The following is a 14,102-nucleotide window of genomic DNA, read 5'->3' on the forward strand; positions in this document are numbered from 1 at the left end:
CTTAGTTTGAATAAAATGTCTCTAAATATTTACTATTATTATTATTATTATTTTTCCTTTATTCCTGTTAGAGCATAGAGAGTCCAAAAATATCACACAAAAGTAAAACATATGGCAACGCGTCAAAGCATATACAGGGTGGGCCAAATAAGACCCACAAATGTTAAGCACAAATAACTCTTTTATTTTTTGACATATTTATTTTTCTCTTTTTGTAGGTTATAATAGAATTGTTGGAAATTTATTACAGTACAACACAACGCGTTAATTATCGAGTTTTTCTATTCTTACACAATTAGCCACACTAATTGATTTTTTAAATAATGTTTTGATGTCGGATGAAGCGCCTTTCCATTTAAATGGTTAGGTCAACAAAAAAAACTGTAGATTGTGGGGCTCTGAAAATCCAAGGGCAACACACCAACATCAGTTGCACCCATCTAAATGTATTGTTTGGTGCGGTGTTATGGTCACTACAGTTATCGGTTCATATTTCTTCGAAAATGAGGATGAAACGCCGGAATTGATTTCAGGAGCTTCTTACAGAACATTGATTGAAAACTTTTTGCGGCCAATGGCGAAGCAGTATCCTAATTTGTGGTTTCAACAAGATGGAGCAACTGCGCATACTGCTAAGCAGTAGTCTTAAGTCATTAGTAGGTCTTATTTGGCCCACCCTGTATAAAGGCGAATGGGAAAGAAAGCAAATAAGCCAAGCAACACACTGCAAATATGGACGAAGAGAAATATCGTTGTTGCAAGCGTGATGACTTGCAAGCTTCTACGAAAACTAAGTTAAATCTGAGTGTTGGCTAACTACTAACTAATGAAGAAACCCGGATAGGTTCATTTTTTACATGTCTGCTTTTTTCACTTTGAAGATATTTAAAGCTATTTCTTTCCGTTCGTTTCCATATAACTTTAGAGAATCGCGATATTTTTAATTTTTCCAAATTTCCAAACCAAATTTAGCAAGCAGCCATTCCCTCTATACATATGTATTTCTGTATCACCGTAGGGCGCACCGTTCCTATTAAGCGAAATAATACATTGATGGCTGGCGGCTACCGGCTGCTCGACGCCGGCTGCATTTCCTAACCATTCGGTCCAACTGATTACATCTATTCTTACTTTGGCTGAGCCATCGAAACCAATATTCAATTTTACTTTGTATTATATACACACTCGTAGATATATAAACGTACTACAACACTCATCTTCACTTTCGGAAATGCTGACAGAAGCGGTGAAAATTTAAGATTGATCACCCATAAGGGTGTTCAACGAAATTGGTTTATGTGGGCTACGAGTGTGTGACTAAAACAGGAACAATGTCAAAAATGTTTTGGACTTTTCAACAAATGCTTGTTCTGTCCGCCAATTCCCCATTGAGTGGTGTGTTGAAACGCAACAAACGCATCAAAAACGGAATGAGTCTAACTTGGGCAGCCAAGAAGCGAATGGTCCGATAAAACAATGTAATATGTACATATGTACATACACACAAGCATATTTATAAATATTATATATAACGTACATATGTACATATATATATAGGAATATACATACACACATACGTAGCTGAGTATGGATTTGTTGAATTCATTGTGGTAGCACGGAAATTATGACAGTAAATTAATTAAATTATGGCTGAAAAAATTTGAGAAGAATTTTGGCTAAAATAAGGTAATTCTAAAATTAAAAGTAAAGAAATGTGAAATGTGAAATGCTTCAAGCAAAGAGTATATTAAGAAAAGAAAGTGGAAGTCCTGGCCGGGAACTATTATTTGCACAAGCCTATTTTTGTTTTTTTAATTGGTTAAATCTTTGCCAGCCAATTACGGTTCTAGAAGTTGAATCATTTTTCAATATTCACAGGAGATCTCCACTTAATTACTTATACGAGTATATTTATGTAATAAAGGGTTTTCCAATAACAGGTGTTATTTTGAAATGGATTACGCAATCGAGAGATGATTAACGATTTTTTATGGCCGGAATTGGCCAACGGAACCATTGATCTTTTACGGGAAAAGTTTCCGGATTGTCTCTCGTAGAGGTGATCACAATTGGCCAGTGAGATCTTGTGATTTAACACCTTGTGACTTTTGTCTTTGGGGCCACGTGAAAGAGAAGATCTATGCCAAAAGCCCAGGGTCGATTCAAGACCTCAAAGATGGAATTCGTAAGGCTATCGACGTCATAGGGCAGCCACTTTGCAATTCGGATATGGAAAATTTCATGAAAAAGATATTGTGCTGTAAGCGTGATCGTGGTTGCCTGATGTTATTTTCCACTATTATCGTCATACCTTCTTCTTTATAATGAAATAAACATCAGATCATTTATATTAAAAAATAGCATTTTTCTTTGAATATCAAAATAACCCCTCTTATTGGAAAATCCTAAACATAAAAATAAATATATAATATATATGTGAAGTTTTGACTATTTTTTTATTTTTATTTTTTTTTTTAGTTCTTGTTTTTATAAAAATATAGTACATAATACAGCAAAAACCATATAATCAAAGATATAAACTTTGTAGAAAATTAAAAAAATCTCATTAAAATTTAACAGTTTTTGGCAGAAGTTTTAGAAAAATGTGGAGTATGCATAGTTGTAGCCCATGAAATTTTGGCTCAGAATTTACGTTTTTGTAATTTTTTTCCCCTGACGTTGCTGACCATGTTCTCCACATAACGAAACATTGTTTTATAAAGAGAAAATACCCAACACCGCCAGGAAAACAAATTATCAAAAATCAACGCATTTTTAAGCCACTTTACACAAATTCCAAGGGCTACAAAACTGCATATTCTAATTTTTCTAAAAATTTGTTGAATTCTTTGAAATGTTGTAGTAACTTGGAAACTTTAAGTTATATGATGTTTTCTGTGGTATGAATTATACACTGTTGGGCTTAGGTTAGACGCACCATCGTTTTTTTTAAACAAAATCAATTATTTATTATCATGCTTGTTCTAATTGTCCAAAATGCTTTTCTTATCAAAGTGCGAATCTTGTTCAAAAAAAAAAAAAAAATGCTGACAGCTGGTTGATTTGCGAAAAAATAATTGTACATTCGGAGATAATAGAATTTTCTATGGCAATCACACATGTTTTCGGTTGGTCATTGAATTAGACGCAGCTTAAATTTCTTCGTATTGCGTGGACAAGTGTAAACTTTCGTATTGAAAAAATATCAAAAATAAACAAATAAAGTGTTTTCGAGCTACATTTGAAGAAAAAAATGGGAAAAGCTGCTGTTATGAGCTTATTGGAACGTCAAAAAGTAGACTTTCTTCACTCGCAAGGACTGTCCAATCTGAACATTGCCAAACAAATAAATCGCAGCTCCAGAACTGTTGACAGATATTTGAAGGATCCAGAGGCATATGGAAATAACTTCAAAGGGGGAAAAAAGGCGCTATCAAAACAAGCAGTACGCCAAATTGTTAGAATTGCTTCGAATTCGACTAAATCTGCTGCTAAGATCAAGGAATTGGCCGGAGTAAAAGCAAGCTTATCAACTGTTCAGCGTACGGTCAGAAATGCAGAACACCTGAAGCTTCTAAAAATCAAGAAAAAACCCCCTTTGAATGCAATACGCAAAGAAAACCGGCTTCAATTCGCGAAAGAATACATGACGTGGACTGTCCAATCTGACACTCGACTAAATGATTGGCGTTCAGTTGTATTTACTGATGAAAAACGTTTTAATTTAGATGGCCCTGATGGATTTCAATATTATTATCACGATTTGCGGAAAGATGAGCTATATTTAAGCCGCCACCATAGCCGAGAAGCGGGAATAATGGTGTGGGGTGCTATCACGTTTTATGGAGCAATTGACTTGATTTTTATCGATCAAAAGATGAAAGGTGATCGCTTCAAAACATTGTTGGAGTCCGTATTTCCAAAATTAATAGGAATATGAATAAGTTCGTGCGGTTTTACAACAGATGGCGTAACTTGATTATTGTTCCATCGATCCACATTTCCAAACATTCATTGGAGAGCTACTGTCGTAAGGCACAAACGTCAGTATAAGTTTTTTATTTGAAGCGTAAACAACAATATTTTTACCACACTTGAAAATGTCGAATTTCGTGCCAAATAATGTGTTTTTGCGGGGAATTCTTCTTCATTATTTTAATATGAAGAAAAAAGCAGCCGAAAGTCATCGTATCTTGGTGGAAGTTTATGGTGAGCATGCTCTAGCTGAGCGAACGTGCCAGAAGTGGTTTGCACGCTTTAAAAGTGGTGATTTTGGCTTGGAAGACGAAGAACGCGAGGGTGCGCCGCCAAAGTTCATGGATACCGAATTGGAGGAATTGCTCGATCAAGATCCGGCTCAAACGCAAGAAGAGGTTGCAAAAACTTTGGGAGTTGATCAATCAACCATTTCCAAACGTTTAAAAGCCATGGGAATGATCCGAAAGGTAGGCCATTGGGTGCCGTATGAATTGAAGCCAAGAGACGTTGAACGCCGTTTTATGGCATGCGAACAACTGCTTCAACGGCACAAAAGAAAGGGTTTTTTGCATCGAATTGTGACTGGCGATGAAAAGTGGGTCCATTACGACAATCCAAAACGTCGGGCAACGTATGGATACCCTGGCCATGCTTCAACATCGACGTCGGCGCAGAATATTCATGGCCTGAAGGTTATGCTGTGTATCTGGTGGGACCAGCTGGGTGTTGTGTATTATGAGCTACTGAAACCGAATGAAACGATTACGGGGGATGTCTACCGACGACAATTGATGCGTTTGAGCCGAGCACTGCGAGAAAAACGGCCGCAATACGCCGATAGACACGACAAAGTTATTTTGCAACATGACAATGCTCGGCCACATGTTGCACAAGTGGTCAAAACATACTTAGAAACGCTCAAATGGGATGTCCTACCCCACCCGCCGTATAGTCCAGACCTTGCGCCATCCGATTACTATCTCTTCCGATCGATGCAACATGGCCTGGCTGACCAGCACTTCCGTAATTACGATGAAGTCAAAAAATGGATCGATTCGTGGATTGCGGCAAAACCGACCGAATTTTTCACAAAGGGAATCCGTGAATTGCCAGAAAGATGGGAAAAAGTAGTAGCAAGCGATGGACAATACTATGAATATTAAATTTGTAACCATTTTACGTCAATAAAGTTTCAAATTTCGAAAAAAAACCGCACGAACTTATTCTTTGGACCAATTCCTTGGTTTTTTCAACAAGACAATGCTCCTATTCATAACTCCCGAGTAGTAAAATCTTTTATTTCGAGTCAAAACGTTAATATCATGACCTGGCCACCATATTCTCCAGATCTTAACGTAATTGAAAATGTTTGGGGCTGGCTAACACGGAAGGTATACGAAGGAGGAAAGCAATACGAAGATAAGGAAACATTAACTGCAGATATTAAAAGTGCTTGGAGAGAGATTTCCTTGAACTACATACATAGATTCCTTTTATCATTCTATGAAGGACCGGATTTATGAAGTTATTACTAACAAAGGAGACAGTACTCATTACTGAAATTATTTTATTTTTTTATTTCAAATAAATCAAATAGTAATTTAAGTTAAAATCCAAATACTTTTCTTATAAAAATTAAAAAGCCAAAGTGCGTCTATTCTAATGACCAAGAAAAATTCGCCTTATTTTGAGTAGCTTTGAGAAAATGTTTGAAAAACACAATTTTGTTAAATATGTATAATCATTTGAATATTATATTTAAAGTATCATTAAATAAGAAATGTTTTTGCATATCAACTTCTTTTCTATCGTCCTTTAATAAATAAGTATGAAGGAAAGTTGTATGCAACTAAACGTGCGTCTAACCTTAGACCAGCAGTGTATATACAATATAAAAATAAAAAAATTAAATGCAATACATCGCGCTGCTATTATTGCGAACACAGGTGAACATGCGTTAACACTCTTGTTAAACTAACGTAATTTGTGTATTCTTATAAGCAGCAGGTGGAGGCGCATTCGCAAGCAATAAATATGCATTTGTATGTACATCTATTCCTACATACCTATTCACTTCGAGCTATGGCAATGACCTTCGTCTAAGTGATTGTACATACGTATGAGATTTATTGTATGGAATTCGCTATAATAATTAATTGATCAGCAATTGAAATCAGAATCGAACAAATAGAAAAAAAAACCCAAAAATTCATAAAGGTCATCGACCAACCCACGATAAAGGCGTTAAAAGTAAAAGGTACAGACAATGACTGTCTTTTACGATACCTCATTATTGATATTTTGAGATAAATTGATATTGGGAACATTTACCGAAGCACGTAATTTCAAAACCAGGAACTCATGAAAAGATATTAGTGAATTTCGGTGTGGCTAATGTAGATAAAATGAAATGTAAAATTGACTTCAACAGAATTATTTTCTTATTAATATTATTTGGGTGTACATTAGGGTGTCCCAGGTTACAAGGGGGAATTTTTTTTTCGGAATTTCAATACGCACACCCTTTATTTTTTTTCCATTTGACTCTAAAAACTTAAATATAAAATATTATTGAGATCGGATGTCATTAACCCGTGCCGACTTGATGTTAAACTTTGAGTTTAAAAGTTAGTATGAAAGCTATAGGCTCACAATAGAGAAAGAATTAATTGAATTTTTAGATTAATTAAATAAATAAATATAAAACACATATTTCGTATTTATTTTCTTTTTATTATAAAACATCGAATTTTCTTTTCAAAGTTTGCTTTTTACAGTCGGGATATACCTGTCGGTGTTCTTGTACGCAACGTAATAAAAATTGCTTTTGCTCCTCTTGAACAGTGATCAAACCATGGAAGTCTTGCATTAACTTAACCGCTCTTTCTGCCGTATCATTAACTGCTTTCAGTCCTAGCAGCTTCTTTTTAGCCTGTAGAAACGAATCATCATTTGACCACGAAGAGGGGCACTTGTTCAGAAAACTGTCGGCAATCTGGAGTCGATTAAACAGGAACTTGCTTTTGACAGAGACGAAGTCATCAATGTTTCTCTCTGAAATTAAAACAGATAGATCAGTTATCAATTATACCTATTAGCAAACTTAGTCATAGAACAAAATCAAACCTTAATTAACGTACCAAAAAGTGGGCCACAGAGTTCTTCTTTGGATGCAATGTAGCCTTTATTGTGGGCTGTTGGGTTTCCTCTAGTTAAGTTAGCAATCATTCTTACTTTAGTTTCTAGATCGACATCATCATCAAATAAAGCCAGAATAGATACTTCATCTGTCAAATACCACAAATGCTGGCAAAACTTCTGCAAAGCTGTTTTTGAAATGCTTTTGTCTACTGTTTCGTAATTTTTCATGGCCTTCAAAAAACACAAATCCTGATACGGCGCCTTTACTGCTAAAATACATTGGAGCCAGGGTTTTACGTAGGATGTCACGATGAACAGACATACGTCCAACAGAGCTGCCTTATCCTTGTTTGAAATTCTGAATTGAGAGCTAAGTAACGATATTTTTAATGAATAAATGGCTCTCGCCATCCATCGAGCCTGGTGCATAGCACCTGGAGGCCGAATCTTATATTTCTTTTCTGAATCTCCGCCAAGAAATATAATTGAAAGCTGAATTAATTCGCGATAGTCATCTCTAACGATTTCTTTGGTTAATTCAGTTTTGTAGAATTCTAGCAGCTTGTCAATTTCCGAAACATTAAAACAAGATAGCTTTTCTGTACAGCTTTGTTTTTTCTCAGGATCGATATTTTTCCAGTTTTCTCGGAATTTCTTGAATAATGGGATGTCTGGGCTTGTAGTTATATGACTGATTTTCGCTTCAAACACGCCTTTAAGTACTAATTCGTAAACGTGATGACGGCAAGCAAAAATAAGCACTTCTCTACCCAGTTTTTGTTCGAGAAGCACACATGCTCCATTTATGCGGCCTATGTTAGAAGCAGTGGTATCACAACAGAGAATCTGCGCTTTGTCTTCAAGGTTCCAGTTCGTAATAGCATCCCAAACTGCGTCTGCCTGCCCTCTTCCTGTCGAGCTATCCAATTTAGGAACAGCAATAATTTGTTCTTTATAATCGTACGTAATAACTACCGGTAGGCGTTCTTCTTTACTTTTACGTGAATCTAGAGCTGGCAACAGTTTTCCGTCCCAGTGGACAGTTACCGTGTCCGGGACCTTGTTTTGAAAATCAATTTTTATAGCTTCAGCCCGTTCTTTTCGCATTTCCGTACGAACTCTATGGATGGAGGACTTGCTTATAGGGAATTCATCCGTATTGTGACCCAGAGCCTCAATAGTAGCTTCAATTATAAAGACAGAATCCCTCACACTTAATTGACACCTGTCTAATGCGGCAACTAACTTGGGAGTTATAATATTTTTCCGCATAGAAGTTTTATCGGGCTGAGAGGAGGCTTCTCTTGCGCTGGGCCTATTTTCTTCTAATTCTATTATTTCAGAGTCAGAAGATGACTTTTCTAGTGGTGGTTCGCAAGATAATGTTGATGGTGCTAAGGATGAAAAATTTTTAGCACGTCGCTTTTCCTCCTTGATGATTCTAAGGCGCGTCCTTTCCTCTTTTTTTGTTAGTTTTTTGTCCACTCCGGCTAAGTGACCGAGCCGACCTGGTTCTCTTTGGCGCTGCAAGAAGATCTTATCTTCATTTATTTTAATCGATTGAAGAGCATTGGCATGTGCGATGTCAAACAAATTGTTTAAGTTTGAAACAAACTCCTGTCGACGTTGTTCAAACACTTCTTGAGTTTTTTTCGCATTTTTTTGCAATTCTCTCCAAACTTGGTATAAGTTAACTAGTTTCTTAACACAGTGAGATATTGATCTGGTCGGTATACGTGCCTTTTCCCAATAAATAATACACTCACGAATTGTGAGATTTGCACTTTCATTGACACTCAAGTTCACTTCACGAATATTATAGAACAAAACTGCCAGTACTTGCCCGTTAGAGGGAAGTTTAGAACCGGTAATTTGATGTTTTACGTCCCCTATTAAAAATATCTCCTTTTTGGAACTTCGTAACTCCACCGACATGTTGACTACACGAAAAACCCGCGATTACTAATAAAACAAACAAGTAATTACACGCAATCAATCCGACAGTTCGCGCGCGCCGTACGTTACAAGTACCGTTAGGTTTCCGCGCAACTCGGCACGGGTTGCCGTGATTCTAAATAGACGAAACTTTATTTTTAGATGTTTTGAGACCATTCGAACAAAATAAGAGGGTGTGCGTTAAAAAAAAAAACACTTTAATTTTTTTGGGACACCCTAGTGTACATGGAGATAGTGCTTTATTGCATTTTTTCTATGTTTTGTCATTGTTTGCCGAGGGATCATTAATAGGAAAAACATTCAAACCCGGACCAACTAAATGGTAGTCAAGAAAAATATGATATGAAATAGATAGATAGATGTGAAAAATATATTTACATTATATGATACTATGTGCAATGTACAGTGAACACCGTATACTATGAACACCCCATTTATATGAATGCCTACATATCAAAATACATATGCAGTGTCTCCCCTAATGAACACCTCCCAAAGCGGGCACTTTTTCAGTACGTGCCAAAAATCTTTAAGAATATTTAAAATTTCCACCAAATAGTCAATTTATGAATGCCTAAGTGTTCAGAACGAGAACGAGATATCGATGTTGAAGGTTGTTCGGCAACACTTTGCGCTAAAATAGCAATATTCTCATAAGAACATACCGTCTAGGAGTTATTCACTACTGACATCTAGGCCCCCACTTTTGCAAGACTCTTCACAAGGTTGCGCAAAATGAATAACTCAATTCTTTTTGAATAGGTTGTTTACTAAATATCTTTATTTAAATCTTTATTTGGACCGCCAACACTCCGTTGCCTGTCTGTTTGTATACTGCAGCTGTCTTGTTCACAAGTTTCAAATATGACTGATGTACGACGCTATTTTCGCGCCACCTCGTGCATCAAATTTTCGAATTTTTCAGCTCGGGAAGTACCGCATTATTGAGAAATAGGCGTGTTTGACTTATAAATTACAAGTTGTCGCACATTCAAGTCATACAAATTAATGCTGCAAACGGGACGTATCGATGTCCCTTACCGTAGCCCCTAGAGAGCACAAAATTCAGCAAAACTCATACCGTAGAGAACAACTGCGTTCTTTTAGTTACATATTTACACAATACATCGGTTTGTGTGTGTGTATGTTTGGTTGTATCTACACAATGTTGCCATTGATATTTTTGCTTACACACTTTTTCACTCATCCGCGTTATAAGTTACAATTTTTTATTGTTCAATAAACCAAAGCCAAAAACCAACAAATGCAAATAGTTCATTTGTCTATAATTAACATTATTCAGCATTGTTTTTAAGTTATTTTAACAAAAATTAAAATTGTCCAAATTTATTTTGTAAATGATTTCGAAATGTACTGTTTGGCAACACTGTGTGGTGAGAGAGCAATCAGCTGACACGGCTCTACGGGAATTTTCAAAAATCCTGCGATAAAATCTACGATACGGAAGGGAAGTAACTTTCCATTTACATGGGGCTCTCGTTAATTTGATCGTAATAGCTGACAAGGGACTGGGTCGACGTAAACGACTGTTTGCAGCATAATTCATACGCATTTAGTTCGGACACAGAACTGTTTGATTTTTGCTTAGAGCTCCAAAGAGCTTTTACGATTATTTATTTATTTATGGGTTTGTTGCCGCTTGTGTGTTTAACCCTTTAGCCTATAGCCACGAGTCTGACTCGTGGTAAAGAATTTGTGCCATAAGCGAAAACAACGAGTCTGACTCGTGGTAAAGACTTTGTGATCAATTGATTATGATTACTTCCTAGACATCTTAAAATTACTATTTGTACCTAAACATTGTTTATTATTTCACAATTCCTTTCGTTGCATTGAAATATATATGTTACGAAAAGTATACACTTTGCGCCAGTTCGGGTACACGGCTGAACAGTTGAATGGCACGGCGCACAGTGGTTCTAAATCGACGAAAGGCGGAAACAATTCAATATCTTGCAAACGGATAGTCCGAATGAGCTGAAAATTGGTACACTGAAAATTCATAAAATGTCTAAGCTAAAACTAGAAAAAAATTTGGACATTCTAAATAGTTTTGAAAAACTACGGAATTGAAAATAATATTTTACAAAAACTTGTCCTTTTTCTATTATGAATAAGAATAAAAACGGATTTCAAACTCGTAAAAATAAATTGTTAACCCTTCTAACTGCTTATTTGTCAGGGTTGAAGTGACCCAAAGGTCGTTTAATTGCTAAAAATAAATAAAACTCAATTGCATTATTGTTTTTTATGTTTTAACTTATGTACTAAATCTAGTCGCAGTAGAAAAGTTTAAAGAAAATCATAATTTCAAAAATTAAGTTTAATTTCAAATGGTTTTAGTAAATATGGCGTTAATTAGCACTACTAATATTTTTTTGTTTTTGTGTTTTATTTTAAAAAGATTTTTTTATAAAGATAGTTATTATTATTCCTTAAGAAAAAGGAAAGTTATTATTATTCCTTAAGAAAAAAACTAATATTATTACTTTATTCGTTATTGTTAATATCGCGTAACAAGTTTTTTGCCTCATCACTTAAAATAAGAAATTTCTTTTTTGGAGTCGGTCTTAATTTGTTGATAAAAGGGTCAGATGATAGCAGCATCATGTGCATAACATCTTCATTTGTTGAAACCCTATCACACTTTCTTGTATGCAGATTCCGATAGCGTTTATAATCCTTGTTTCTACATTCTTGAGCTTCTTCAGAAAGCGCGCCAACAGAAAATGTACAGTTTTCAATTATTTGCTTACCATGCAATAATACTTTATGTACTGATGATGGCATGTTATAACATCCATAGTTGGCGACTAACATTTTTGCAGTATCATATGCATAATTATCAAATTTACAACTATACACCGGTTCTGTGCAGGTTATTGCTTCTAAAATCACAGCACATCTATTAATTATTTCTTCTTTAACACCTGTTATTTCAGAAGCTAACGCAGGATTGGCAAAAAATCTCCTGGATGTGTTGCCATCATTGGTAGTTCCCTTACCTTGCTTTACCATATCTAATCTAAGTCCAGTTTTCTCCGCAAATTCATTCTGAATTTGTGCTTTTCGCTTTTCTTTTATTGAACGCGTTTCGGCATTCGTTTTCCAGCACATTATTGTAAGTTATATGCTATATGTAAAATGTATTCCATAAATTCGATACGCGCGTGTAAAGGAGACATACCAAATTTGATAGCTTCAGGATTTATAGGCCGAGCTTTAATTTTTTCTAAGCAATTCATTTGAGATGTGGTTGCGAGACATATGAAGCAAGAAGAAGATGCAGGAGTTTCGGTTACAGCTTGAGCCGTTTTGCCATCCAACATTGTAAAGAAAAACTCATGCCAAACTTTAAAAACTCGATTTCGTATATCAACAACTGAATCTTGTATTTGTGCGATTTCCGCATCTACTCTATTTTTTTCAGCTCGAATCTTTTCAGGGGTTTCCTTTGCGAATTGAAATTGGATACATCGACAATATCTCGTAGAAGAAGGACGTTCGTTTTTCCATACTACGTTGTTGTTTATTCGACAGGACAAATTTATTGGCACTATTGATGTCATAAATAGATTAGAATCACATCTTTATCACCAAGTTTTTGGCTGTATTCGCATTGTCCAGACGCACCATCACAACGCCATTTAGAATACATTATTAATGATTCATCGTCAATTTCAGCGATTTCATCCTCAGTCATCGAATGAAGCAGCCGCTTTGCTGTGTGGTCTATAAGTTCTTGTAAATCAATAGACGCTGAAGTATCCGTAATTGTCATGCTTTCAGGATAACACCTTTTCTTCGCATCCAAAATCTTACTATAAGGAGGAAGAATGTCGTGGCCCTCTTTTTTTAAACCTTGTCTCAAAACTTGGTATTGGTATTTCGACATTTCCGTTTGTATAAATATAGCAAGTGCTTTGTCAGCGTCGATATGGTGCATTTTTGGAGCCTTTGTGCGTGATTTAGCAGCACTTTTAATTTGCTAATCGGAATATAATGAACGAACTTGTCTTATTTTATATCGTTTAGCACGCGTACAGCAATTCTCAAACTTTTTTTGAGGTCTACCGACTCTTTTTGTAATTTTTTTTGAAACAGAAGCACACTCTACATCTAAATTGAAGTGAAAAACTCCTTCAAGCCAACTACTATACTTAGCTTCAAATTTGGCTTTTGTCCTGCTACAAGTATTCCATTTTTTATTGAAGTGTGGTAAAAATCGCTGTTTTATTTGAAATAAAACTTTTTGAATTTGAGAATCGCTGACGTTAGGGTAAGTATTTTTAAAGAATAACTGTATTTTATCAAGATCGCGATTATTATCAATGATCTTTTTATACAAAATTTTATAAGAAATCGAAAAATTTTCCATTTCAATAAAGTAATTCAATAAATTCTAATTATTTAAATAAGTATACTCGTATAGAATCTACGGAATGTTTGGTTTGTAAGAAGGAGCGAGTATTTTCCTAGTAAGTGCAGTATGTCAATGAACTTACACAAAAAAAGATGGCATCAAAGTAAATCCAACTGCATTAATCAGAGACTGAACCCATTACAAAATGTTGTCTAAAAAGCTAAAAATTAATGTCAGGGTTGAAACTTTGATAAGATAGAAAATATTTATTCATTAACCAGTACACAATATACTTGTAAAATAAATTATTTAAATGAAATATGAAATTAAGCAAAATGCAATTAGAAGAATGTTTTCTTGCTAATTTCGAATAAAGGCAGCTAAATTATATTTGTCGAACTCTCCAAGATAACGCTGCGAATCGCCGGTGGCTACCCTTTTTAATGACATTTATTTCAACTCCTTGACTTTATTCTCAAAAACATTTTTTTATTATTCCAAATGCTACTTCGACCAGTATTTGTATTTCATCAACAAGTGCTTTTACACAGTACATAACACAATTGATTTCATCAAGATTTTGAGCTAATACGAACATTTAAAGACCTCAAACGGCCAAGGTGGCAGCTGGTGGCAGCTGATT

This window comes from Anastrepha obliqua, chromosome 1, assembly GCF_027943255.1.
Source record: "Anastrepha obliqua isolate idAnaObli1 chromosome 1, idAnaObli1_1.0, whole genome shotgun sequence".
Lineage (NCBI taxonomy): Eukaryota > Metazoa > Arthropoda > Insecta > Diptera > Tephritidae > Anastrepha > Anastrepha obliqua.